Genomic DNA, 23,713 nt, shown 5'->3' with positions numbered 1-23,713 from the left:
GCAACCCACTCCAGTATTCTTGCTGGGATAATCCCATGGACCTGTGGGTTACAGTCCATGGGGTCACAAAGAGTCAGACACATTGAGTACACATACATACTAGAAAAGTTTAAATGATATATGTGTGTTGTTACATTTCTATAGGCTGGTGCTGCTCTAGACTGGCCTTCCATGATTGACTCCAAGAGGCACATCTGAGAACTGGGCTACCAAGAAAGCCGCTGCTCCAGCACTAGTCAGGGAGTCCAGAGTCAGGAGGCTGCCTGCCAAGACAAGAGCCATTGCAACCCCTGCTGGCTCCAGAACTCAGCCACCTTCCCCTATCAGGAAGCTGATTGCCAAACTGAAAAGCTGTCTCCAGAGTTGCCTCTGCCACAATCAGCACCAGCAAACTAGATGCCCCACGACAGCCCTGACTGCTGCTCTCCCACGTGTGCGTACATGCTCAGTTGCTCAGTCGTGTCTGACTCTTTGTGACCCCGTGGACTATAGCCACAAGGGTCCTCTGCCCATGGAATTCTCCAGGAGAGAATACTGGAGTGGGTGGCCATGCTCTCCTCCCGGGATCTTCCCAAACCAGGGATCGAACCATGTCTCTTGCATCTCTTGAAAGGCAGGCAGTCTTTACCACTGTACCCTCAGGGAAGCAATAATACAGCAGGCAATTCTAGGAAGAGTGAGACTTGGCTCTGCATGCTATAGAGGGCCGGAATGCATTTTGAGAGAGCCAATTTGCATAACTAGCACTGCGCCCATGAAGATCACTCTTGTTTTTTCATAGTGAACACAAATCCTTGTTGGATTGAATTGCTTTGTGTCTACTATGTGCTTTCCCATTATTCTTTTCTTTGGTCTAGGAAAACCTCTCAGGTTTCCTCTCAATCTTACCACTTCCATTTTCTACAGTATTAGTTTGGCTCCTTAATTAGGATTTTCAATTTCCTACTAATTTTGGCTTCCCTTGTGGCTCAGACGGTAAAGAATCTGCTGTCCATGCAGTAGACCCAAGTTCGATCCCTGGGTTAGGAAGATCCTCTGGAGAAGGGAATGGCTACCCACTCCAGTATTCTTGCCTGGAGAATTCCATGGACAGAGGAACCTGGCAGGCTACAGTCCATGGGGTCACAGAGTCAGACACAACTGAGCAACAAACACACTAGTAAATATTAGTTTCCTCAGAATTCTGTGATGAAGAGTACAAAACTGGAAGTTACAGAAATGTATAGCTAGGGCCCCCAACCAAGTCCAAGGATGCTGTTCTTTTTTCTTTATCAGCAGCAGTTTTTCCCCCTAGACCCCATGTCATGTTTCATTTTATTGCCTGCTTATCTTTGAAAGAAGAGGGATTAACCCTTAATTGGTATTTGCCAAGTACCTATTATCCCATTCTCTGTCCATTGTCCTCAAACCAAAGGCCAGTCAGTATCACACTGAACAAGTCTGATGTATTACCAATTGAGTTAGAGAGCATTATGCCATGGGGAACTACGAGGCAGTTCAGTGAGAGGATGTAGAAAGAACTTATTTTAGGATCTGGGCTTTGATTGGGTGATTTGGCAGATTAGGCACTGTCATAAAGCAAGGGCAATTTTATAATTGGGTGTCTCGGTAAGTTTTATTCACAGGAGGGCAGAATGGAGCAAGGCAGAAGTTATAATGGCAAGGAAGCAGCTGTCACTCATTTTAGCTGGCAGAGGCTGCTTGGTATTTTGTGACTTGAACAATGTTCTTGTATTGTCTGTGTTCAGACATGATTACTGAGTGGTCTCGTGTTGGTTTTGAAGCATCCTGGTCATGGAATGGCCTTGTCTAATGTTGAAGTCCTGTGAAACTTCCTACGTCCAACCAGAGCACATCAAGATGTAACTGTAAGCACACACCAGCTTATAATGACACCCCGGACTCATTCCTGAATGTTAGGGACTGCTTCTCTCCTTGGCATCACTGGCCGCTAGTATAATTCCACTCTATAATCCATGTTGGGGGAAAAACTGTTGACAGTTCCTTGGCCCAGTTCCCAGGATCAAGCAGAAATTTATCTAGTGCCACTGCATCTCTGTTGTTGGTTCTTTCATTTTCTGAACAGATGCAAAGTGATCTAGCTTTTTTAAAAAATATTTATTTATCCATTTATTTGGCTGCTCCAGGTCTTAGTTGAGGCACATAGGACCCTCCATCTATATTGAGGCATGTGGGATTTTTAGTTGCAGTGTGCAGGGTTTCATTTCCTGACCAAGAAAGGATTGATTCAGGTCGTCTGCACTGGCAGCTCGGAGTTTTAACCACAGGACCACCAGGGAAGCTCCTGTCTAGCTTCTAGGGCTCACCCCAAGGTGAAACGCACCAACCCCCATCCCTTCGTGCTTCCTGCCATTCATCTCTGGAAACTGCAGACAGTGAGAGTTTGAGGAAAGAAAGATACCCATTGGAACAGTGAGGAGAAGCATGCTCCAGGCCCCTCCTCTAGTCACACCCTGCATTTTGAACCCAGGTAGAGATAGTAGAAGACTGATAAAAAGTGCTTTGAGAATTTTTTTTAATTTTTTAAACTGAAATATAGTTGATGTACAGTATTATATAATTACAAGTATACAGTATAGTGATCCACAATTTTAAAGGTTATATTCCATTTATAATTATAAAATATTGTCTATACGCCTCATGTTATACAATATATTATTGTAGCTTATTCTATACATCATAGTTTGTACCTCTTATTATTTTTAGACAAAAATACTTCCTCTATCTCAGGCCACACGTGTTTCTCAATCCATTTCCACTGGCTGTTTAGTAAATGAAAGTTCTCCTAGATCTGCCAATACACTAAACATGTGTGTTCTAGTTTTTGAAAGGTATTGTCTGTCTGTTCTTTTTTGGAGAACAAGTACTGGGAATTTCTAGCCCAGTACCATGATTTTCAGTTGGAAACTTGCTAATCCACATTTGCATTGAAAATGTTATTACCTTGACCAGTTTTCCTTGCCCAAAGTTCCCGAGAATTGTCTGTTATCCACCTATCCCTTGTTTACTTAGTTTATCAAATGGGCTAACCTCACTGATATTCCCCAGATAATATTAATAATTTTATTTTTCTCTAATCACTTCTTCTCAACATGCTGTGACAAATTACCCTTTCTCATCTCTAGGAAATATCTCAAGCCTGCCCTGACAGATTTGTAAAGCTACTTTGAAGAATTCAAACTCATCAGGGAATTCCCAGTGTCTAGGACTCTGTGCTTGCACTGCAGGAGGCATGGGTTCGATCCCAGGTCTGCGAACTAAGATCCCACAGGCTGCTTACTACAGCCAAATAAACCCCACAACTCATTTTAAAAGTCCTATTTAAAACTTCAATCACATACACAAATCGGAGTCCCCTGTCACCATACCTGGAGCCCCACCCCAACCAGAGACACAGTGACTACAACCTTCTTGTTATTGTTGTTCAGTCACTAAATTGTGTCCAACTCTTTGTGACCCCATGGACTGTAGGCCACTAGGCTCTTCTGTCTGTGGGATTTTCCAGGCAAAAATACTGGAGTGGACTTCCATTTCCTCCTCCAGGGGACCTTCCTGACCCAGGAGTTGAACCCGGGTCTCCCGCATCTCCTGGATTGGCAGGCCTAGAACGTGGGAAGGAAGTACTACCTGTCCTTCCTGCATCTCCTTCACTCTCTTTCCCCTCCCGCTGCTTCTGGCTTCTCCAGGGTCAAAGCATAGGGCACAGGGATCAGAGGAAAAGGAGAGAGTTTCTTTCATGGTTGGTACTATTGCAACACAGTAGACCCTGGTCTTGAGGTAGGAGCCCACTTGTTGGCTCTCTCCAGTGGGGTCATTTGTGGGGCTTTCAAAGGCTCCCGGTGGGAACAGCCTGGCTAGAAAGCCCCATTTAACCCTGATGCATTCTCCCACTTCTCCCAGGAGCTTCTTGCAAACAGCTCAACTCCTGCTCAGAAATACACCATAGGGCAGCTTATTGCTGGGTCCCTTCACACCATCAGCAGAGCTCCTGGTTCAAGGTCAGTTATCTTCCTTTGTAATTCCTAGAACACGCAAGTCCTCACCACTGGAAATTCCGGCAGTGCAGACAGGCTCACTACAGCCTTCTTCACTCATTTAGAGATCGGTCATAGTTCTGACCAGCCTCCCACATTCCAGACTCATAAGGCAGGAGGTAAGCCCTAGGTTCTATTTATTCATATGCCTAAGTTTCACAGGACACATATCCATTTCTCCATGAATTCTCTCATCTTGCTCTATTCCAATCCCAGGGTACCACTGGAGCCCCCAGTTCTCTCAAAGGTCTCCCCATAAGAAGAGAAAGGGAAATGCCACAATAGTGTCCACTACCTCCAGAGAGTCTTTAATCAAACCCCTTCTCCTGCATCAGCTGGAGGTGTGTGATGGAAAGTTGATACACAGTCAACTTTTTGCTGTCTTTTTAATTTCTGCATGGATACGTCTAGTACTAACTAGCACCCCATTCAGAAACCTAGGGATACTTATCATTTTTGTTCTCAACTTTGAAGCTTCAGATGAAATATCAAGACACAATGAAAAGTTCCATTTGATATCCTGTCACACTTAAAACACACCGTGACGCCTTCCATATAAGCCCTTAGCCCTCACCAGGGCTATCTGCAGACTACACAATGGTAAACAGAGAAGCTGTGACTATTGGCACAGTCCTGCGTCTGGGCTGCTGAGATAAGACTTTTGGAAAGATTCAAACCACAGCCTTTTGCAAGAGTTACACAATCACTTCCGGCCCACCCTCCTACTGAATTCATTTCAGAAAACTGAACATTCCTTAGGAGGCTATCATACAATTAAAGTAGAAAGGGTTATAACCGATGTGCAGGAATATCCTTTGGGGGATTGAAAATATTCACATGAAAAGATTTAATTAATTAGCACAAAGTAGCTTCATATAGTTAAAGGCCAGTCTGCAGAGAAGGGATTTAAATCCTTCTGAATCATCCCAAGGAAGATGTTACGGAAGCCAGTTTGGGGCCTGATGATATTTGTTCATTCACTCATTCATTTGCTGAGTTCCTGCTTTGTTCCAGGCTCTGAGCTGGCCTGGTGCTGCCATGATAATAAGATTTGGCCCTTGCCTTCAAGGAGCTAAAAAAAAAATCTCCATAATGGAATAAACTGACACAGGAAGTAGGACAACACCCCTGGATCCCACACTTGTATATCCTGGATGACAGTGAGGACTACTTAGTCGCTCAGTTGTGTCCAACTCTTTGTGACCCCATGGACTGTAGCTCACCAGGCTCCTCTGTCCATGGGATTTTCCAAGCAAGAATACTGCAGTGGCTTGCCATTCCCTTCTCCAAGAGATCTTCCCAACCCAGGGACCAAATCCACATCTCTTGTATCTCCTGCCTTGGCAGATGGATTCTTTACCAGTGCTCTACCTAGGAAGCCCCTTGACAGTGAGAAGAGATGATTGAAAATTCAGGAGTGGTAGGAAAGAAGCAAATCAAAGATCTCATCTTTAGATTCCCTTCAACTCATCCAAACCTGAAGTTCCATTTATGTTCTGGAAGCCACAGACCTAAGACATGATATGTCTCTACCAATTTACATAAAATAGAATGAGAGCATGAAGGAGCTGACTTGGTTGCATAAATTTATTTCAGACCAGAAACATAAGCAAAAATGTACAGGCCCCAACACAAGGAATGTGTTTATCAAAATGCATGAGGACACTCAGTAACAGAGTCTCTATTAAGGAGACCAAGTCCAGCAAAGGAATTCAGGCAGCTAGTGAGTAATGGAAATACTTAGAGATGGTTTATATGCACCTGTACTGAAACACAGAACAAGGGACAAAGATTTACAAAACTTGTCCAGAAATGTTAAATGGGACTTTTCCTGCCTCTGCACTGTGACTGAGGGAGTAAGGGTGCTAAAATAATGTACTGGGCACACCAAGACACATTTGCAGAGTCAATATCCAAATATTGATGATTTATCAAACAGGGTACTTTTGTTGGTTCTTCGGGGACACCCTATTGGAGACCTCTGACACTGAAACATCCACCAGGACAATGCACTGGGATCCACCTGGATGATCTACCAGATTACCCTCTCCATCTCAAAGTCCCTAACCTCAATTACATCTGCAAAGTCCAGTTTGTCATGTGAGGTAACATACTAACAGGTTTCTGGGCTTAAGGCATGTACAACAGTGGGGGGCAATTTTCTGCCTACCCCAGAGAATTTGATCCGTGTTCCCTGGAGTCTGGGGAACACAGAGACTTGTGCCTGATTCTCACCTCATAAAGTCCAAGAAGGAGAGCACGGCTGGAGTTATCTGTAATGGAAACCAAAGACAGAATACTGTAATTTTAGGATCCAGAGGGGTAACATGCCAGGTAACCTGTGGGCTAAATGGATGTTGCAGAGGAGAGCCAGGCTAGAGCCTCCTTAAGGAGACCCCATCCAAGAACTCTGCCCACCAGGGTCTAGATGGCCTCAACAGAAAAATTTCAGTTCAGTTCAGTTCAGTTCAGTTCAGTAACTGAGTCATGTCCGATTCTTTGCGACCCCATGGACTGCAGCATGCCAGGCCTCCCTGTCCATCACCAACTCCCGGAGTTTACTCAAGCTCATGTCCATTGAGTCCGTGATGCCATACAACCATCTGGTCCTCTGTTGTCCCCTTCTCCTCCTGCCTTCAATCTTTCCCAGCATCAGGGTCTTTTCAAATGAGTCAGCTCTTCGTGTCAGGTGGCCAAAGTATTGGAGTTTCAGCTTCAGCATCAGTCCTTCCAATGAACACCCAGGACTGATCTCCTTTAGGATGGACTGCTTGGATCTCCTTGCAGTCAAAGGGACTTTCAAGAGTCTTCTCCAACACCACATTTCAAAAGCATCAATTCTTCTGTGTTCAGCTTTCTTCACAGTCCAACTCTCACATCCATACATGACCACTGGAAAAACCATAGCCTTGACTAGACGGACCTTTGTTGGCAAAGTAATATCTCTGCTTTTTAATATGCTGTCTAGGTTGGTCATAACTTTCCTTCCAAGGAGTAAGCGTCTTTTAAGTTCATGGCTGCAGTCACCATCTGCAGTGATTTTGGAGCCCAAAAAAATAAAGTCAGCCACTGTTTCTACTCTTTCCCCATCTATTTGCCATGAAGTGACGGGACCCGATGCCATGATCTTAGTTTTCTGAATGTTCAGCTTTAAGCCAACTTTTTCACTCTTCTCTTTCACTTTCATCACGAGGCTCTTTAGTTCTTCACTTTCTGCCATGAGAGTGGTGTCATCTGCATATCTGAGTGCCGGGAGCCGGCATATTGCATACTGAGTGCATATTGCATATTGCATTTTGAGTGCAGCATCTTCACAGCATGATCTTTCAGGGTCTGGAATAGCTCAACTGGAAGTCTATCACTGCCAGGAGCCAGCGTGAGGAACTCCTCCCATGGCAAAGGTAATGAGGAAGGAGGCTCGGCATATGCAAAGGCGGGATCGAGCCTCAGGAGTCCCCCTGGAAATTCTCAAGCATCTACCCCCAAACCAGAGTCTGCCTACTTTCTGCTTTGTGCTTTCACCTAAACCTCTGACTTTAGTGGGGGCTCCCCCCCTCCTCTCTGAAAAAGAGTTAGCTTACAGTTCCAGTTAATAATTCCTGGGTGTGACAGTGTTTAACCTACAAACTCCTTTGGAAATCCTCTAGCCTGCCTGAATAGGTTTTTCCGCCACATGTGATTGTTCAGAGCCTCCCAACTGTGAGAGGCAGGAGATGTTCTAAACTGTCTAAACACAGATTCTTTTGAGTAGTTAACAACTCTATCCAATGCTTTTTGGAGGCTGGTGCCTGACTTTAGAATAATCACCTTTAGAGAAAAATAAGTTTCTTAAAATGTTAACAGGTCTCCGGGCCAGAAGATGATGCAAATCACCTAAACTTTTGCATATGATAAGTTTGCAGGAAGAAAGCCTGGCTTACTGCATGACTCTACCCCTTCCCCCATTATCCTCTATGCACAACTTAAGGTATAAAAACTACTTTGGAAAATAAAGTGCGGGCCTTGTTCACCGAAACTTGGTCTCCCCATGTCGCTCTCTCTCTCAAATTCTGGCTGAGTCTCCATCTGGAGCGCGGAACCTGCCATGCTTGCTAATTATGCCTGGGCTTCTAAGATCCGACTGGGGAGGCCTCAGTGTCTCCTCTCCTTTGGGAGAACATAAGGATGCCTGTGGCCTACGTAAGTGGTGCAAACTTCTTGTCTTGAAGTTTTATTGCTTTCCCGCGTAAACCAAGCTACTCAGCCTCTTTTCTCCACTGAATTTCCTCACTGAGCTATCCTCATTCTATTACTCTTTATATCCTTAATTAACGTTTAATTAAGCAGTTGTTTCCTGATCCTCACCTACGCCGTCTCTCCTTCGAAAACCCTGGATCAGCCGGGGCTGGACCCCAGCATCTGAGGTGATTGATATTTCTCTCAGCAATCTTGATTCCAGCTTGTGCTTCTTCCAGCCCAGCATTTCTCATGGTGTACTCTGCATATAAGTTAAATAAGCAGGGTGACAATACACAGCCTTGATGTACTCCTTTTCCTATTTGGAACCAGTCTGTTGTTCCATGTCCAGTTCTAAGTGTTGCTTCATGACCTGCATACAGGTTTCTCAAGAGGCAGGTCAGGTGATCTGGTATTCCCATCTCTGTCAGAATTTTCCACAGTTTATTGTGATCTACACAGTCAAAGGCTTTGGCATAGTGAACAAAGCAGAAGTAGATGTTTTTTGGGAACTCTCTTGCCTTTTCAGTGATCCAGCAGATGTTGGCAATTTGATTGCTGGTTCCTCTGCCTTTTCTAAAACCAGATTGAACATCTGGAAGTTCATGGTTCACATACTGTTGAAGACTGGCTTGGAGGATTTTGAGCATTACTTTGCTAGCGTGTGAGATGAGTGCAATTGTGCGGTAATTTGAGCATTCTTTGGCATTGCCCTTCTTTGGGATTGGAATGAAAACTGATCTTTTCCAGTCCTGTGGCCACTGCTGAGTTTTCCAAATTTCCTGGCATACTGAAGTGTAGCACTTTCACAGCATCATCTTTTAGGATTTGAAATAGCTCAATTGGAATTCCATCATCTCCACTAGCTTTGTTCGTAGTGATGCTTCCTAAGGCCCACTTGACTTCACATTCCAGGATGTCTGGCTGTAGGTGAGTGATCACACCATCGTGATTATTGGGGTCGTGAAGCTCTTTTCTGTACAGTTCTTCTGTGTATTCTTGCCACCTCTTCTTAATGTCTTCTGCTTCTGTTAGGTACATACCATTTCTGTCCTTTATCGAGCCCATCTTTGCATGAAATGTCCGCTTGGTATCTCTAATTTTCTTGAAGAGATCTCTAGTCTTTCACATTCTGTTGTTTTCCTCTATTTCTTTGCACTGATCACTGAAGAAGGCTTTCTTATCTCTCCTTGCTATTCTTTGGAACTCTGCATTCAGATGTTTATATCTTTCCTTTTCTCCATTGCTTTTCGCTTCTCTTCTTTTCACAGCTATTTGTAAATCCTGCTCAGACAGCCATTTTGCTTTTTTGCACTTCTTTTTCTTGGGGATGGTCTTGATCCCTGTCTCCTGTGCAATGTCACGAACCTCTGACCATAGTTCATCAGGCACTCTATCAGATCTAGTCCCTTAAATCTATTTCTCAATTCCACTGTGTAATCATTAGGGATTTGATTTAGGTCACACCTGAATGGTCTAATGGTTTTCCCTACTTTCTTCAATTTAAGTCTGAATTTGGCAATAAGAAGTTCAAGATCTGAGCCACAGTCAGCTCCTGGTCCTGTTTTTGCTGACTATATAGAGCATCTCCATCTTTAACTGCAAGGAATATAAGCAATCTGATTTTGGTATTGACCATCTAGTGATGTCCATGTGTAGAGTCTTCTCTTGTGTTGTTGGAAGATGGTGTTTGCTATGACCAATGCATTCTCTTGGCAAAACTCTATTAGCCTTTGCCCTGCTTCATTCCGTATTCCAAGGCCAAATTTGCCTGTTACTCCAGGTGTTTCTTGATTTCCTACTTTTGCATTCCAGTCCCCTGTAATGAAAAGGACATCTTTTTTTGGATGTTAATTCTAGAAGGTCTTGTAGGGCTTCATAGAACCGTTCAACTTCAGCTTCTTCAGCATTACTGGTTGGGGCATAGACTTGGATTACTGTGATATTGAATGGTTTGCCTTGGAAGCAAACAGAGATCATTCTGTCGTTATTGAGACTGCATCCAACTACTGCATTTCAGACTCTTTTGTTGACTATGATAGCTACTCCATTTCTTCTAAGGGATTCTTGCCCACAGTAGTGGATATAATGGTCATCTGAGTTGAATTCACCCATTCCAGTCCATTTTAGTTGCTGATTCTTAAAATGTCGACATTCAGTCTTGCCATCTCCTGTTTGACCACTTCCAGTTTGCCTTGATTCATGGACCTAACATTCCAGCTTCCTATGCAATATTGCTCTTTACAGCATTGGACCTTGCTTCCATCACCAGTCACATCCACAACTTGGTATTGTTTTTGCTTTGGTTCCTTCTCTTCATTCTTTCTAGAGTTATTTCTCCAGTGATCTCAAGTAGCATATTGGGCACCTACCAACCTGGGGAGTTCATCTTTCAGTGTCCTATCTTTTTGCCTTTTCATACTGTTCATGGGGTACTCAAGGCAGAAATACTGAAGTGGTTTGCCATTCCCTTCTCCAGTGGACCACACTCCATCAAAAAGAGGTCACCCAGTATGAACTGCTGGAGGAGGACTGAGGACATGTCACAAGAGAGCAGCAAGAGAGTACCTCTCAGAAATGTTGCAGAGTCAGAGGGGTCCAACAGGGTGTCCCCAAAGAACCAACACAAGCACCTTATTTTAAAAATGGTCAGTATTTGCATATTGACTATGCAGAGGGTTATTTGCAGACTAGACTAATTAAGTTTTTTAAAAATGTCCCTCAACTTCTGGCCCCTCCTCACCCCTAACTGTGCATCTAGCAGGCAGGTTCAGAAGGTGGAAAGAGGAAGAAAGCAAAGGCAGACTTTGCCTCCCCCTTTCCCACATCAAGTCTCTGGGAACACATGGAAGGAGAATCTTTTCATTAGACATGTGATTAAAATCTTGATTTAGATTGGGCTGGAATTTTTAATAACTGAAATTGCTCTAATCCCCCACATCCAGAGAAACAAAAACCTGAGACACCATCAGGAGTTTGGAGTTTAGGTAAAGGTTTGATTTGAAGGCAGCGGTAAGAAGAAATAAAGTGGTTTCCTACTGGCATAACACCCAAAGTCAATTGTTTTTATTGTTGTTCAGTCACTCGGTGGTGTCTGAAATGCTACCCTATGGACTGCAGAATGCCAGGCTTCCCTGTCCTTCACTCTCTTCCAGAGTTTGCTCAAACCCATGTAGATTGAATCCATTGATGCCATCCAACCATCTCATCCTCTGTCATCCCCTTCTCCTCCTGCTTTCAACCTCTCCCAGCATTAGGGTCTTTTCAAATGAGTTGGCTCTTCCCATCATGTGGCCAAAGTATTGGAGCTTCAGCTTCAACAACAGCCCTTCCAATGAATATTCAGGGTTGATTTCTTTTGGGATGGACTGGCTTGATCTCCATGCAATCCAAGGGACTCTCAGAGTCTTCTCTAGCACCACAGTTCAAAGGCATCAATTCTTGGTGCTCTATGGCCCAACTCTACATAACTACCCAAAGCCAGTACATCCAATATACTGATCACATTTGCAAGCAGTATTGGGGGTGGGGGAGGGGTACCTCTCCAGTATCCTTTAAGAACCTGAATACTGCCCAAGAGATGTGCTGCCACTGCTGCTGCTAAGTCTCTTCAGTCGTGTCCAACTCTCTGCGACCCCATAGACGGCAGCCCACCAGGCTCCCCCGTCCCTGGGATTCTCCTGGCAAGAACACTGGAGTGGGTTGCCATTTCCTTCTCCAATGCATGAAAGTGAAAAGTGAAAGTGAAGTCGTCCAGTCGTATCCGACCCTTAGCGACCCCATGGACTGCAGCCTATCAGGCTCCTCCATCCATAGGATTTTCCAGGCAAGAGTACTGGAGTGGGGTGCCATTGCCTTCTCCCCAAGAGATGTGCACTTGTCAAAAAAGACCAGTAGACACATAAAGAGAACATCAATCCATCTCTAAGAGGCTAGAGCAGTGTTTAATGAATCGATTCTGTCCAGAGATTTATCTGTGCAATGGCATCTAAACTTCTCAAGGAGCATGAGTTCTATACTGTCCTTTGCTTTGTTTAATGTCAGACTTGAGTTAGGGCTTGACGAGTGAGTTTCGTTTTAAGTGAGGAAAGGAGGGAAAGTATTCCAGGAGGAAAGCATTAGGCAAAGAAAGCGCTATAGACTAAATGTTTGTGTTCCCCACAAAATTAATATGTTGAAACCTAATCCCATGTATACCTGTGGCGGATTCATTTTGATGTATGGCAAAACCAATACAATATTTTAAAGTTAAAAATAAAATAAAATAAAAATTAAAAAAAAAAAAAAACCTAATCCCAGTGTGAAGTGTGGAGGTGGGGCCCTTGGGAGCCAATTAGGCCATGAGGGTGGAGCTCTCAAGAATGGGATTAGTACCCTTATAAAGTGACCCCAGAAATACTCCTCGTCCTTCCACCACGTGAAGACATGTATGAATCAGGAAGCAAGCTCTCCCCAGATGCCAAATCTGCCTTGACCTTGGACTCACCAGCCTCCAGAATGGTGGCAAATAAATTTTTGTTGTTTATAAGCCACCCAGTCTATTATATTCTATTTTAGCTGCTGGAACAGATTGACAAAAGGAAAACAACAGCATAACAGGTGGAAATGAACAGGTCAACTGCAAGGAAAAGAGATCAGAGGTACTTGACTAGAGCGAAAGAGTGTCCAGGAAACAGGAATAATAAGGTTACCTAAGTGGGGCAGAGTCTTTAAAGATGGGAAAAAGAAGTTTGGGCTTATTGCAATGTATAATAAAGAACCATTAGACTTTCTGAGACTGAGAATTGAACATAAAAGTGTGTTGTTCAGTCCATGAAAATAAGTAAAATGGGTTAGAAGAGAGGAGTTGAGGTGAGAACAGCTCAGAATTTGTTGCCAAATTCCTATGTTGACTCTGCTGTTTTGAACAGAAGCTGGGACCTGTGATCTGGCAAGTAGGCTGCACTGTAGATTAACAAAACAGAGTACCTGAATTGAGGATATCCCAGAAAATCTTTGCTTATTGTAAGTACAGGCATGTGGCAATGAGGAAGTGTAATTTCTTGACCCCTCCATCTTTGGTATAACATGGTGTAAGATGAGATTTCCCTGATCCTTCTGAAACTGGCCGCTCTAGGGACAAGCAGGAAATTATTTAGCAACAGTTGCATCATTGTGAGATTTCATTCTTTCCTGAAGCTATGCTGTTAGTTAGACTTCTATTTACAGCCATTCATCTCAAGCAACCAAAACAAAAAAACAAAATTATCCTGAATGTGGATAAACTAGTTGGCTACCTTCTTGAGGCTAAATTTCTCAGAAAGTGATATGCTCCCTTCTTCATTCTTATTGCACAGTTGGGCATCATAGGTATCAGTCATGCTGATAGTATTAATACTTCTCAGTAGGGACAATACAATTTCTCTATGGGAAAATGTTTCATATGCACACTCTAACAATTGTATAACTTTAGCTCTATCTGTCTTGATTTCCTTACTCAGCTCCCACTACCATTAAATTCCCCCTATGCACTAGGACCTCATGAAATTTGATCTTGAGTTTAACATAATTTTCTAAGTTTTGAAGCAACAGAAGAAACTACAAAAGATAGGACCAATTATTTTATCATTCAAAATTTAAAACATGATAAACCAAAAAAACTGGAAAGCAATACAATGGACAAAATAATATTCATAGTAATTAAGCAAAGGGTTAATACCTACATTAAAATGCACTTGTGAAAATCTGGTAAGAACACTATTAAGGCTCCCAGGACACAAATAAATATATAATATAATCAAAGAGTTTGCATCCCAAAATAGAAATTATAATTAGTAGATACAAATATGGGGAAATGTTCAATCCATCTAATATTGATAGAAATAAGCATTGAAATAACAATAAAGCACCATTTTATGGGCTTTCCAGGTGGCACTAGTGGTAAAGAACCTGCCTGCCAAGGCAGGAGACTTAAGAGACACAGGTTCCTTCTCTGGGTCGGGAAGATCCCCTGGAGGAGGGCATGGCAACTCCAGTATTTTTGCCTGGAGAACCCCATGGACAGAAGAGACTGGTGGACTACAGTCCAGAATCACAAAGAGTTGAACACAACTGAAGCGACTTAGCACACAGCACCATTTTATACCAACTTGATTTCAAATTAAAATATCCAGATGAGGCAGTGTACTTGCATAAAATAAAATGATATGATAATTTTTAGAGTTAACATAATAAAGAACTATTAAAATGGTAATGTCCTTTGATTCAGAAATCTTATTTCTGTGGATTTATTCTAGGAAAACAATGCAAAAGTTTTTCCTAAATTTGCACAAAGATTAGCATTATTACAATACTAAAGCAAAACAAAACATCCCTGGGCTGTCTGCCTTATAGTTTGGAAATGGCCAACAAACAATGTTCCACCTAATTAACAGAACAAAAGAATCCTTAAAAAAAAAAAAGGAGAACAGATTGATTTGGAAGTAGCAGAAATGTAAGTGATTTTTTTTCTTTTATTTAAAGTTCCATTGATGTTACTGTAATCATGTTTGCATAGTTAATTTCTTTCTTAATCAGTGTGCTACTCTGATACCTGTAATAAAGAACTTTCCTTTCTTCTTTCTTCTCTATTTGCTCTTTTCTGTACCACTGGCAATTCAAATAAACCGTTAAGCAATCCTCAGTTTACATTATAAATGCCCCATAGAAAGACATTTCAAAACATGCTATTTATTATTTTGTCCTTGGATTTCAACTTCCCAAATCAGCCAATTCGGAGTTTCCTATTCCAAATAAGAATCATTTTTTTATTATCTGTCAAATTATTTCATCTTGCTCCAGGATATTATCACCCTGAAGTAGCCTGTCTGTGTTTTACTTCTAAATATGAAGAGAAAGTCTTCTTGAAAAGGAAAGATATTTTCCTGAATCATTAACATTTTACTTGGACAATTAATAACCACTTTTTAAGAGTGTAATTGACATTCTGACCTAAGAACTAAGCCCAAAGAACAGGACACAGAGTAAGAAGCTTTTAAATGGGTCTGGTAATATATGTGGCTGCTTTAAAAGGTGTTGGTTTTAAACACCTTTTAAACACCTGGATCAAAAGTACTAAACAACAGTTTGTTTTGTAAATCATGGTCCAAAATTCGCTTAGAATTCCTCCAGGAAACTGCATCATTTAAAACTAAATCATCTTTATCCCAGTGCAATGTATTCAACCAGTCAGGAGAGGTAATGTCCTTGGGAGACTCAGCAGCGTTAAACAAAAATATCATTACAAGTCTCTTTAAATATTTAATACCAAAAAGGAGTACTAAAACTGAGGCTTTTATATGAGAACACAAAACGTTTTGAATTAGATTTTGAAGTAGTCTGTGCATGGGTGCTAAGTCTATTCTGCTAAATACTGTCCAACCCTTTGCGATCCTATTGACCACAGCTTGCCAGGTTCCTCTGTCCATGGGATTCTCCAGGCAAGAATGCTCTCCTCTAGGGATCTTCCCCACCCAGGGATCAAACTCTAATAGAGTATGTTAGGGAAAGAGATGTCTGGTGGGGGGAAGCGGGAGTAAAGAAATACGAAAAGAAAAAGTAAAAAGACACTCAGATCCTTCAGAATCAGCCCTGTTTATGAAGAGAAGGAATGGGATAAATTAAGAAGTTAAGTTTTCAGTGGGGACACTAGATGAGGCCTGAGGAACTGTAAAGGTATTAGACTTGCTTGCCTGCTGGGAGACAAAAGGTGGACAGGAAATCTGTTCTGTTTGCTGGAAGAGGACTTTATTTTAGGATATTGCAACATAAGACTCTTTAGGGAAAAAAGAGTGGCGCTTGCCATTTTCCAGAGGAAGAACTCAAGTCCTATTGTGGAAAAGCAAACTCTTCCTCCTGCTGTGAGCTTCCTGCCGTGTCACAGGACCTCTGGTGAGGATGGAGGTTTGCACATCCGCAGATTACTCCCAGTGCTTGTCTGGCGCCCCTGTGCCAAATATCTACTTATCTTTGGTTTATAATAGAATCAGAACCCTGGATCAGGACAATTCACACAGTTTTGCTGAACCACATATAAAATCAGAAAGGAAGGGCCAGCCAGATCAAAGGTCTGAGTTTTCACTCTTCAGGTCATTTACCCTTCAACTCTAACCCCCAAATTGCCAAGCTTCCCCAAACCAGCATGAATCAGGATATAAAACTCTTCTGTGAAATTTAAATTGAAAGAAAAAAAAAGTTAGGTTTCTGTTGTGTTTTGTTTTCTAAACTTAGCTGAGCCTTCCTGGAAAGGTTATGTGAACCATGGAGGAATATGGACCAGTAGGTCATATTCCATTATTTCAGGCAAAGCTGTAGTGAAGGCAGTGCTTATTCCTCTGAAGTTTCAGAAGTTAGTCAAAATCAGGAAAAAAAAAAAAAGAAAGGCAAAGTCCAAGACAGAACCCACTATAAAAGTGTTGATTTTCACCAGGCTCCTAGGAACACATCAGAGACAGTAACAACAGTTTCAAGTCAGGGATCAGAGCAAAATTTATATGCTTAGGCTATGCTATGCTATACTAAGTCACTTCAGTTGTGCACGACTCTGTGTGACCCCATGGCAGCCCACCAGGCCCTGCTGTCCCTGAGATTCTCCAGGCAAGAACACTGGAGTGGTTTGCCATTTCCTTCTCCAATGCATGAAAGTGAAAAGTGAAAGGGAAGTCGCTCAATCATGTCCGACTCTTAGTGACCCCATGGATTGCAGCCTAACAGGCTCCTCAGTCCATGGGATTTTCCAAGCAAGAGTACTGGAGTGGGGTGCCATTGCCTTCTCCGTTACTTAGGCTAGAAGTCAGCAAACCTTTCCTGTAAAGAGCCAGCTTTAATAAGTATGTTAGCCTTTGTAGGCTATACAATCTGTTGCCACTCTCCAACTAGGTCTCAGGATGTGGAAGAAGCCACACCCCATGCAGGAATGAATGGGCATAGCTGTATTGCAATAAAACTTGACATATGGACATCAAGCTTGGTTTCATATTATTTTTATGTCACGAACTACTATCCTTTTGATTTTTCAACCATTTAAAATGCAAAAATCATTATATTTTTCAATAAATGTGATAAGTTAGTGATATGTTTTATATAAATGTAAATGTAAGTCTGGGCTTCCCTGGTGGCTCAGTGGTAAAGAATTCACCTGACAATGCAGGAGACATGAGTTCAATCCCTGGAGAAGGAAATGGCAACCCACTCTAGTAGTCTTGCCTGGGAAATCCCAAGGACAGAGGAGTCCTGGTAGGCTACAGTCCATATTTATACACATGTATACATAGAGGATTGAATTCTGCCCCCAGGCTGTAAACAGCCTACCCCCTAGTTTCAGTTCAGTTCAGTTGCTCAGTCGTGTCCGACTCTTTGCAACCTCATGAATCGCAGCACGTCAGGCCTCCCTGTCCATCACCAACTCCTGGAGTTCACTCAGACTCACGTCCATCAAGTCAGTGATGCCATCCAGCCATCTCATCCTCTGTCGTCCCCTTCTCCTCCTGCCCCCAATCCCTCCCAGCATCAGAGTCTTTTCCAGTGAGTCAACTCTTCGCATGAGGTGGCCAATGGACAATCACAAAACAGACCATGGTAACAGCCAGTGTAGTAAAGGACTAGAAATGCCTCTCGTGGGAACAAATCAGAAGCAATACCTTACAGGGCTCACATTTAGTTTTACGCTGGTGTGTGTGGCAGAGAAGCAGGCTTCAAAAGGCAGTTGGGAGTAAGGAAGCTTTGAATATGCTGAAGAGGAAAGAAGGGCATCTCAAATAATTGTCAGGGCATGGCACTTCGGCAAATTTCTAAATTTTACAAAAGCTGTTCTCTGGGACAGGAAGCACTATGCGTTGAGGAATTTCCCCCAAGATACAGTAAACACAGGGCCTGATGCCATAGTTATTCCATAATTGATATCTGAAGGAAGATTCTCCTGAGTTTCTGTTTGGTCATCATGGTCTCCAAGCAATTGGCACAGACTGACTGATACCTGGTAAGGCTGAGATTCACAGGACTTTCTCTTTGCATCATGTGTTTCCACTGTTTCTCTCCTTCCTTCAAATACCCCTGAAAGTCTGGTCAGGAACACACCAAGGTAAGGGTTCTAGGAAGGTCACCTTGCTTGTAATAATTACTCAAGAGGCAAAGGATATGACTATTTTTTAAATTTTTTGCTTGATAACTGTATTTATATAGGACCTATTCAGGTTTTAGACTTCTTAAAAAGTGGGGCTTTTGAATGACTGTAGTTTGGATTAATTCAATCTCCGTATTCCTGAGAAGGTGTATCAATCAGGATGATACTGTATAAGACAAGATTCTCCATCTATACTACATGTCTATTGCTAGGGACTTCTACTAATCACAGTAAATCAGGGATCCCATCCACTGGATGTTCCATCTCAAGCCAAAATTTCCACAGGTGCTGGGGCAGAAGGACTAAGCAAAGTGCTCATAAATTTTCCACCAGGAAGTAACACATTGTTTCAACTCACATTCCATTGGTCAATGTGAGTCAAATATTAGGGCTAATTTCAAAGATAGCAAAAAAGTGAAATCCAGCTTGTGTGATGAAAGTGCAAAGCAGAAAATCTTGAGTTCACCATGCTGATGATTCTCACAGAAAACAGTATTATTCCAACAGAAGAAGCCAGAGCTGCCAATGGCAAAGTTTCTACAAAGCAGAAAATCTTGAGTTCACCATGCTGATGATTCTCACAGAAAACAGTATTATTCCAACAGAAGAAGCCAGAGCTGCCAATGGCAGTTTCTATCCAGAGTTTGAGAGTAACCCTTCTGAGATTAAGCAGAGTAAGTCGGTAAGAGCTATAATTTCTTTGCACTTAAATTTATATACAGGAAAAGAATTTAGTTCTTGGACTTTCAATGTGGGGCGGGGGGGTTTACATTTGTGATACTATATTACTTGAAGGATTTTATGTTGTCATTTGGGCTCACTGCCTGATTTCTGATTTACTCTATCAACTAGCAGCTGAGCATAAACTGAAGTGAGAAATAGAATAGGGACTTATTTTCAGCCAAGAATGCAGACCAACCTTGCTGATAGTTTAATTCATGCTCCTCTTCTGTACCATTCTAGAGCTTTCTGGTAACAAAAGATACAGCTCCCACCTGCAGTCACAGGAGGATACTCAGAGGAGTTGGGGTTGGTATGAAGAGTGTGGTTTCAAGAAATAAGAAAGAGGAGAAATTGACCATCTTCTCTGCCAAGGGAAATCATCACACTGGGCATGGAAACTTTAAGAATTAATAAAGAAGAAAAAGCCAGGGATTCTCAGGGAAGGTCATTATCCCCTTGGATGAGCAGTCCTAAGTCAAGGCTTAGAGAAACAATATTAGGATACCTAGTTGTTGCCATGGAACCAGACTGCAATCCCCAGTTGAGTGTTACTCATAATAAAGCTGATTTTTTTAATTTATTCATTTATTTTAATCGGAGGCTAAATACTTTACAATATTATGGGGGTTTTGCCATACATCGACATGAATCAGCCACAGGTGCACATGTGTCCCCCCATCCTGAACCCCTCTCCCACCTCCCTCCACACCCTACCCCTCTGGGTTGTTCCAGAGCACCAGCTTTCCCTGCCCTGCTTCATGCATCAAACTTGTACTGGACATCTATTTTACATATAGTAATATACATGTTTCAATACTACTCTCTCAAATCATCCCACCCTCGCCTTGACCCATTTAGTCCAAAAGTCTGTTCTTTACATCTGTGTCTCTTTTGCTGTCTTGCATATAGGGTTGTCATTTTAAAACTCTCCATCTAACTACTGCATCTACTTCTCAAATAGTTTGAAAGCTGGAAAAGGAAAAGGTGTGACTAAAACCAGAACAGACACACTTAGAAAAGCTTCAAGCAGAACACATCTTTCAAATATAATCTTAGAGCCTGAAAATATAAGACGAATAAAATTGGAATCATTTTAATGAAAGAAGAAAAAGGGAAGTTAGGAAGTCCATCTACTCAGCGTGCCCCTCACCTCCTATGGAGCCTCTGAGTGCTCTTAAGAGCACAGCTTGAAAATCACTGCCTTAAACAATTAGAATCACCAGTCATTTGATGCATATGGTGAACTAGCCAGAAACGGCAACCCACTCCAGTATTCTTGCCTGGGAAATCCCATGGACAGAGGAGCCTGGCAGGCTACAGGCCATTAGGTCACAAGAGTCAGACATGACAACAAAATGACAATAGATTGACCAAGGACCTATGAGCTGTCCTGGCTCAAAACCCTGAGCACAGCTGATCAGATGATTTGTTCAGGGAATCCAAGAAGACCACACACAAAAAAATAAAGCTGTTAATGTAGGTGACCCTGAAGGGTACGAAGAAGGGTCATGAACTTGAAAAGTACCATAAAGCATAAGGAAAATGAAGAGGCAAAAGCTGTTAAGAGGGAAAACCTAATCCAGCAGTTAAGTCAAAAGGAAGCAAAACAAGCAGAATGTGAGTCCCATTAGGGACTCCCCTGGGGTTCAGTGGTTAAGACTTCACGCTTCCACTGCAGGAGGCTTGGATTCCATCTCTGGTTGGAGAACTAAGATCCCACATGCCTCTGGGCACAGTCAAAAGAAAGTGAGCCCCATTAATAGTGAAGCTGCTGCTGCTGCTGCTAAGTCACTTCAGTCGTGTCCGACTCTGTGCGACCCCATAGACGGCAGCCCACCAGGCCCTGTCCCTGGGATTCTCCAGGCAAGAGCACTGGAGTGGGTAGCCATTTCCTTCTCCAATGCGTGAAAGTGAAGTCGCTCAGTCGTGTCCGACTCTTAGTGACACCATGGACTGCAACCTACCAGGCTCCCCTGCCCATGGGATTTTCCAGGCAAGAGTACTGGAGTGGTTTGCCATTGCCTTCTCTGTAATAGTGAAGCACTTAAGTAGAAATCTACCAACGGTTGTAGCTGAGGTCCCTTCACAGGGCATTTGGGATTCCTTCCTCACCTGCACACAGTCAGCACTTAAGAAATAGATACTTTAAGAATTGAAAACAAAGACTGTTGTGTCTTGTCCCATACTCCAGTCCCTAATCTTCTTGAAATCTTGATGCTTCCTTTCCCCAGGTTCCCACATCCTCCTCAGACATACTCCTCATTGCTTGGCAGCTTGAGTGAGAATTTGTTCACACCGAAGCGAAAGAGTGTGCCTGAAGCTGGGACATACCACAGTTAAGAGTACTTTCAGAAAATTGAGATATAGAGGACAGAACCTCTGGCAATATACTGAGAGAACTGGAGCTCAGGAGAGAGTCCAAGGCAAAAGTTGATCTGAAGGTCATGCCCAGAAAAGCTCTACAAAGCAGATCACACAGAGAAAAGGAATAAGCATGTCCTGAGGAAACCCTTCACTTAGGGAAGGAGAAGAGACAGAGGAGGTAAAGGAGACAGAAGTCATATTTTTGGCAGGCCCAACCTGTTTTGCATTAGGGTCCTCTATACTCCTTTGCACTGACCATTCAAACAGGGCTGCTTTTATCTTAAACAAAACACTGTGGTAGGAGACCTCTTTCCCTGGCTTCATATTTTCATGGAGAGGGACTATTGCAGGAGAAACTATCCTGGTTTCTCATCTACCCCCTTATTCACACCTCCCCAAGAGAGGAGAAATGACTTAACTAATTGGTAAACAGGAAATAGAAATAGGCTTAGTGGCAGACTCTGAGTAAATGCAACTGGGAATGACATACGGGTGAACCCATTAGGCTCTCAGCTGTGTTCTCTAGTCTCAGCTCTGCAATAATCAGTCTAAGAGAATCTTTTGAACCCACGTGCCAATCTCTCAGGAGAAGGCAATGGCACCCCACTCCAGTACTCTTGCCTGGAAAATCCCATGGACAGAGGAGCGTGGTAAGCTGCAGGCCATGGGTTCACGAACAGTCGGACACGACTGAGCAACTTCACTTTCACTTTTTACTTTCATGCACCGGAGAAGGAAATGGCAACCCACTCCAGTGTTCTTGCCTGGAGAATCCCAGGGATGGGGGAGCCAGCTATGGGGTCGCACAGAGTTGGACACGACTGAAGCGACTTAGCAGCAGCCAATCTCTCAACTGGTTGTAAAATTCAGGCAGGACAAAGAAAGGTGTTTTAAGTTTCTATTGTAGACTCGTTACTCAGAAGCAGACTCTGCGACAGAGGTCAGCATGCAGGAAGGTGGCTGGGGAATGAGGAAGAGAAGTGGGAAAATAGGAGATGAAGTTAGGCTGTGATGTCTCTTGGGGCTGCCAGGTTTAGCAAATGAACGTGCAGGGTGCACAGTTAAACTCAAATTTCAGAGAAATAGCAAAAAGAATTTTAGCAGCAATATGTTCCATGCAATATGTGGGACACACTGATTTTTAAAAATTATTTATTGTTTATCTAAAATTCAGATTTACCTAGACATGCTGTATTTATTTTATCTGGCAACCCTATAGCCTCAACCAGCTGACAGGGAGCCCTGGAGCTGGGAGAGCCCTTGCAGTCTGTCCTGAGTAGGACAAGGGTGCTGGGATGTTACAGTTGCACTCAGGCTAGTCAGCTGACACAGAGGCTCCTGAGGAGAGGGTGGAAGCTTGAACAAAGTGGTTCTCTTCAGTCACAAGTAATTCCTGGAAAACGACTGGCAGCTGGAGAGCGTCAGCCAACTATGATCCCAACAGCTCGGGGTGGTGGGAGGATGTCCTTCAGTCCTGGAGAGGGTAGTCTAGGTGATGCAATACAGCTTCCACATCCCATGTTTCTTCCCCACAAAAACCTTATAACTATGAAACATTTATTTAGTCCCTTCTGTGTTTTCAGCAATGTGCTAAGTACCATAGACACTTATCTCATTGAAAACTGTCACTTGATGAAAAGAGAGAAGCCAATTTAAGTGTTTGATGAATGAGTTCTCAATTTTTTTATATTGAGATTCTCCTGCTTTTTTCCTTGGTCTTTCCAAATGGGTGGACCCTGTCACAGTTTTCCTTTCAAAAAATTTTTTGAAGACACATTTAATTCTATTCCCATCTTAGATGGTAAAGAATCTGCTTGCGATGCAGAAGACCCAGGTTCTATCACTGGATTGGGAAGATCCCCTGGAGAAGGGAATGGCTACCCACTCCAGTATTCTTGCCTGGTGAATTTCATGGTCGGAGGAGCCTGGTGGGCTACAGTCCATGGGGTCTCAAAGAGTCGGACACGACTGAGAGACTAACATATTCAAATAAAAATTTACAATAAGATAAGGAAAAAAGATACTTGCTTAATTTGGAAAGTAGTTTCTACAAAAAACCTAAAACATCTTGTTCTCCTTTATTTATTTAACTCTTTTAACTCTTTATTATAAAAGTTTTCAAGCATATACAAATATAGGGAAAACAGATTAATGAGCTCCATGTATCTATCACTCATCTTTAACAATTACTAACATTTTGCTAATTTTCAAATGTCAT

Source organism: Bos mutus, chromosome 5 (genome assembly GCF_027580195.1).
Source record: "Bos mutus isolate GX-2022 chromosome 5, NWIPB_WYAK_1.1, whole genome shotgun sequence".
NCBI lineage: Eukaryota > Metazoa > Chordata > Mammalia > Artiodactyla > Bovidae > Bos > Bos mutus.
This window is presented reverse-complemented; position numbering follows the sequence as displayed.